Genomic DNA, 5,344 nt, shown 5'->3' on the forward strand with positions numbered 1-5,344 from the left:
AGCTCGGAGGTGCTGACGTTGAATTTGTAACCTCCGCATCTCGCTTTTAAATTTCTATCATCATCCCGTGACTCATAGTTGTTTCGCTCGTTCCTAAATCTTAATGAAGAACCAGATTCTTTGTTTCTTGATCTGTGATCATGCCTTTGATTATCCTGTTTTGACCGCGAGTCTTTCCCCGCAGGTCCCATATAGGGCTCGTACCTGTTTTTACCCGATCTCTTTTCAATCTCTACACGTCTTAAACGTATACTTTCTTCTTTTTGAGATCGGGGAACAGTATCTTCCTCAATCCTCAACTTCGTGCTATACCTGTTATCAACATCATTCCACGTTGTAGCTGGAAATTCTCGAAGGCTTTCCTTGAGTCTCCTCGTAGCTTCCGAGCTTTTTTCATTCAAATTGCTTGTGAATGCTATAGCTGCCCAGTTATCAGGTACACGCGGCAATGTCACTCTTTCGCGTTGAAATCTGTCCACGAAGTCTCTAAGCAATTCTGAATCTCCTTGCTTAATTTTGAAAATATCCTCCATTCTTTTTTCCACTTTTTGGGCTCCCGAGTGTGCTTTGATGAAAGAATCTGCAATCTCAGCAAAAGAGTTTATAGAATTTTCAGGTAAAAGGGAATACCATGTTAGTGCTCTTTTGGTGAGTGTTTCACCAAATTTCTTGACTAATACCGATTCGATCTCCTACTTAGTCAAATCATTGCCTTTTATGCCCATTGTGAATGCAGTCACGTGGTCTCGTGGGTCTGTTGTTCCATCATACTTTGGAATGTCAGGCATTTTGAACTTTTTTGGAATTGGGAGTGGGGCAGCACTTGGCTTCCAGGGTTGTTGCGAATATCTGTCCATGTCTACCCCTTTGATTATGGGCGGCACCCCGGGTATATGCTCTATGCGTTCACTTTGCTCCTTGAGCTGTCTCTGCAAGGTTAGTACTAAATTTTGTAAATCAGAATTAATTACATTACCTGGTTCTCTCTCCTGCGGTTTACTGGGAGTTCCACCGCTGCCTGAGTTAACAAGCCCGGAACGAGGGTTTTCTATAGTGTTATTATTTGGAGAAGGTGTGGGTGTTGCAACAGGTAACTGGTTAACAAGTGCCTCAACAGCTTTGTTGACCTGAGCAGTAATTAATTTCTTCAAAGCTTCATCAACAGCTTCAGCATTTTCAAATTGAGCATACTCGTTTATTTGAGATCCATCAGGAGTACCCTCACGAGATTGCCGTGGAGAGTCCTGCGGAGTTGGAACTTGAATGTTAATATTCTGTGGGCCTCTCTGACTTTGTTGGTTCTCTTGGTTTCCTAGGGTGTTGTCATTGTTATTCGACATAATTGATGTAACAAGGAAGGTCAAGTGAAAAGGAAATAGATTATCAGATTCCCGGTAACGGAACTAATTTGTTTAACCAAAAAATAGAATTTCAGTCAAAGTTAGAATTTAGAAGAACGCGGGTTACTGATAATCAAAAGAATATGTAAAAGAAAGTAATTTAGAGTAACCAGAGTGTAATCAGGAGAAAAGCAAGTGAATCAAAGTATATTCCGATTGTGTCTTGTCTTTACAAGTGACCAGATACCTCCCTTTTATAGGTATCTTGAAGATATGCGTTTCCTCCAAATCATAATGAGGCTATTATGAATAATTAAAGACATTGAATGCTATGTTACACAGTCATTGTAATCAATACAAATTCTCTAACGTATCCAGTAATTAATGTCTGTCGAATTCCGTATTTGCGCTCTTTATTATGGTCAGATCCATTCCTTTTGATAAATGATTTAAATAGGTACGGGCGTTGAATCCTTCAAATGTCCTCCAGTGCCTCTTCCTTTGGCTTTGCTCGTTTCTACTGCTGCCCGTGCCTCTTGACTAATTATAATTCTTTGACTATTTGACCAGTTCACGTGTCTCAACATGTCACTTGCATATATAAATGCAATTTTTCCCAATACAGTTCCGAAAGAGGGTCAATGAGGAACGATCCTTATGCTAAGTGTTCTTGTTCATGAATCTGATGAGTAATTCCCGATCATAACAACATCATCGGATGCCACATACCCGGATTTGGTCTAAAAACTTGTTTAACAAAAGTTAAAGTATGAACGCTTAAGAACTTTAAGGACAACCAAAGCTATCACCAAAATCCTGGAGTACATTCCTTGGAACATAATTACAGAAGAAAGTTAAAGCGGGAAAACCTTCACGGTTAAGTGTTAAGTGATCGGGTAGGGAAACTCCAAGGCTCCATCTAATACCGGTACACATCCTTCATTTCTAAAGAATTATTAGCTCGCTTTTGATAAAATAGCATTTAAATAAAGCTAAGTGTTAGGAACAAAGGAGGACAAGCCTGAAAAGCACAAAAAGAAAGTAGATATTATAAACACAACCAATCACATACACAACCGAGAAAATTTTGAATTTTATTTAATGGGAGCAAACATTATTTGTGCATTAGGGGTCTAAAACGTCTGACCCGGGCACCCAAAGATACAAACAAAAAATATACAAATACAGACATCCACGGAGGACTAAGCAAACTCGATATAACTAGGAGTGACCGAAAGTGCCTGCGGAGGTTGATGGGCAGTTATTGAAGGGCCTAGATCAGAGAGATGAGAACGTGGCCGAACACTATTTCTTTAATAGTGTTGCTTTTCTTGCCGGATGAGCTCTCCAAATCAAGATCGCCCTTCGAAGAACTCTGGTAGGGTTCCAAGGCGGCCAAGGCATTGACTTATAGGACTCGGACCTCCTTAAGCCTCTAAGCAGGATCTACGGCGTTAAAGATAAACGTCCTACAGTGCCACCCTCCGTGCGCTCAGCTGGCTTGTAGTACTTAGAAGATCTCCTTTTTCGGCGTCAGCATTAGCCATTTTTACTTCCCGGGCATTTTTTAACAGAAGATCCTCCTATCGAGATTTGAGCTGAGCTTAAAATTCATTTCTCGGGTAGCGGAAGCTTGCAGCTCGAACTTGAGGCTTTTGGGCCTTCCTTAGAGCCGGCTTAGCTCCTCTGTAAGAAAAGCTTGTCGCTGCTCCTGGAGACAATCTTTTAGCTCATGAGATTGGACCTTGCCAAAGAGATCACAATCATGAGCGATTGAGGTAGCAAGCTTGCCCTTGAATTCTAGAGCATGTAGCTTCTTTGTGGAAATGGCTTCCCAAGCCTCAGCAAGCTGTCGTCCGCGGGCCTCTGTCTCTTACTTCTCTGCGAGAAGTTCTTGCTCACGAGCTAATAGACAAGACTTTAGCTCCTCCATCCCCTTAAGCCATTTTGCCTTCTCAGCGTGATAATTACGGAGAATCATAGTAGAAGATGAGTGGATCTGTGGAAAGAAGGAGTTATAAATGGAGTAGGAGCATGAATGCATCAAAAAGGGAGTATGTTACCTTCAGTGTAGTGTGCACCGACTTGTTCAGGAGATCTTCAGTCGACATCTCGCTCAAATGCTCTTGGTATTCAATCCTAGAAGGGCCTGCTATTTGGATGGTACGCTGGACCAGCATAGCAAGAGAACATGTCCTCTCAAGGGACCGGAGATCGACAAGCTACATACCCAGTCAGATGAAGGCCCTCCCTGTTCTGGTGTAGAAATATTTGGGGAGAGCACAGAGGGAATGGGGATGCCGATTGTTCGGAACTCTAAGTATCCAGTGCGAAATTTACTCAGTCTCAATCGGCAGTCGAAGGATCGATCAAGGTAGGGATCTCCACCTTATTAGGTCAAACTTCGAAGATAAGGTCGTGATAGTAGTAGCGGGAGCTACGTCCTCGCTGTCTCCCGCATCGATCATGGTGTTATTAGTCATGGCGTTATCCCCTTCATACACGAGGCGAGAACGAACTTCTTGGGTCCTCACCCTCTGGACCAATACATCATCCCCCTCAGCAGAATCGGGTTGTTTCAACTTTTTTGTCTTTCGTCTCTTGGAAAGGGCAGCAAAGCGAGCAGTAGAAGAGTCGGGCCTCTTCTTGATCCCCTTAGCCATATCCCCGAGCATCAGGGGCTTAGTCACCCCGTGAGGGACTTTCTTGGTTAGAAGCCCTGCAAAAAGGTAAAGAGAAGTCAGAACCCAAATTGATAAAGGAGGATCAAAGTATGGAAGCAAAAAATTACGCTTACCCTGAGGCTTGGGCTTCCACACGGTGATTTTGGCCACTAGGACGGGTCTTCCGGAACGTTCAGTCCAAGGAGATCTAGAAAGACCTATATCTAGACAAGTAGATCGGGGATGACGACCTCAGGCCCAGTATTGGACTGTGAAATCAAAAAAAGAGGGGTGAATAAGCGTACTGAGCGTAAAATAAAGTAATGATTGGAGGAAGGAAGCAGAACACATACCAGTGTCGTTCTAAGACTTCGAATATAGTCTTTGTCTTTATAGGATAATGTCAAAAATTGGGATCAACTAACCCAGGTTGTTGTCATCGTCAGTATTGGTAAGAATGTTATTGCCTCCGTGGCTAGACAGCATAAAAACACCACTCATAAAGATCTTGGGTTTTCTGAGGCTAATACGGTGCTCAAGAGTGAGAGGAAGACGTGCCTTCGTATAGAAAAACGAAGGCGAACGACCACCCTCTAGATGGCGGGGCCGACTTGTGCTAGGCACACCTTGCATTGGAGGCAGACACTATTAGAAATCCGGGGAAAAACGATCGCAAAAAGCGACCAGAATTGGTTGCTATTGGGCTAAAAAGCGACCACAGGGGCCTGGTAGCTATATTGATGGTCCCTTTTATTTAGGGACCAAAGTTGGTCGCTAATTAGCGACCAACTTTGGTCTCTAAACTAAATGGACCAATTTTTCCGGATATTGACTATAGAGACCAACTTTGGTCGCTTTATTAATTTAATAATATAAATTTGGCGACCAAAGTTGGTCTGTAAATATATACGTTTTTTATTTATTTATTATTAATCATTAAAAACCGACCAACTTTGGTCTCTAATCCAAATATTATATTTTAAAATCTGGAAACTAGAGACCAATGTTGGTCACTTTTTTATTCAATTATTTATTTATTTTATTAAACTAGCGACCAACTTTGGTCCCTAAATACATGAATTTAATTTATTTTTTAAATATTAGCGGCCAACTTTGGTCGCTATATCACCAGAAATTTTATTTTTTTAATGAAATAGCGACCAAGTTTGGTCGCTTTTTGTAGAAATCTGGGTATATAGCGACCAACGTTGGTCGCTATTCTCCAGAAAATTATTTTTTTTAACATGAAAAGCGACCAAATAGAGACCAACTTTGGTCGCTTTTCTGTGTATTATTTTGGCAGAAACTGCCTGTTTTGGCAGCTACACCACCTGCCAGTCA

At 41.9% G+C, this 5,344-nt stretch overlaps 1 long non-coding RNA gene across 2 annotated transcripts; it reads right to left on the bottom strand.

The window, feature by feature from the left end:
* Window positions 1-2,409: 2,409 nt before the first annotated feature.
* On the bottom strand, window positions 2,410-4,771 carry LOC107782314 (uncharacterized). Of its 2 annotated transcripts, XR_001647215.2 has the most exons (4): window positions 4,357-4,771; window positions 4,138-4,272; window positions 3,404-4,059; window positions 2,410-3,339 (listed from the first exon to the last, which is right to left on the bottom strand). It is a non-coding gene; the product is annotated as an uncharacterized LOC107782314 (long non-coding RNA). The 2 variants fall into 2 exon arrangements; XR_001647211.2 differs by having other exon boundaries at window positions 4,138-4,762.
* Window positions 4,772-5,344: the final 573 nt, after the last annotated feature.

This window comes from Nicotiana tabacum, chromosome 7 (genome assembly GCF_000715075.1).
Source record: "Nicotiana tabacum cultivar K326 chromosome 7, ASM71507v2, whole genome shotgun sequence".
Classification (NCBI taxonomy): domain Eukaryota; kingdom Viridiplantae; phylum Streptophyta; class Magnoliopsida; order Solanales; family Solanaceae; genus Nicotiana; species Nicotiana tabacum.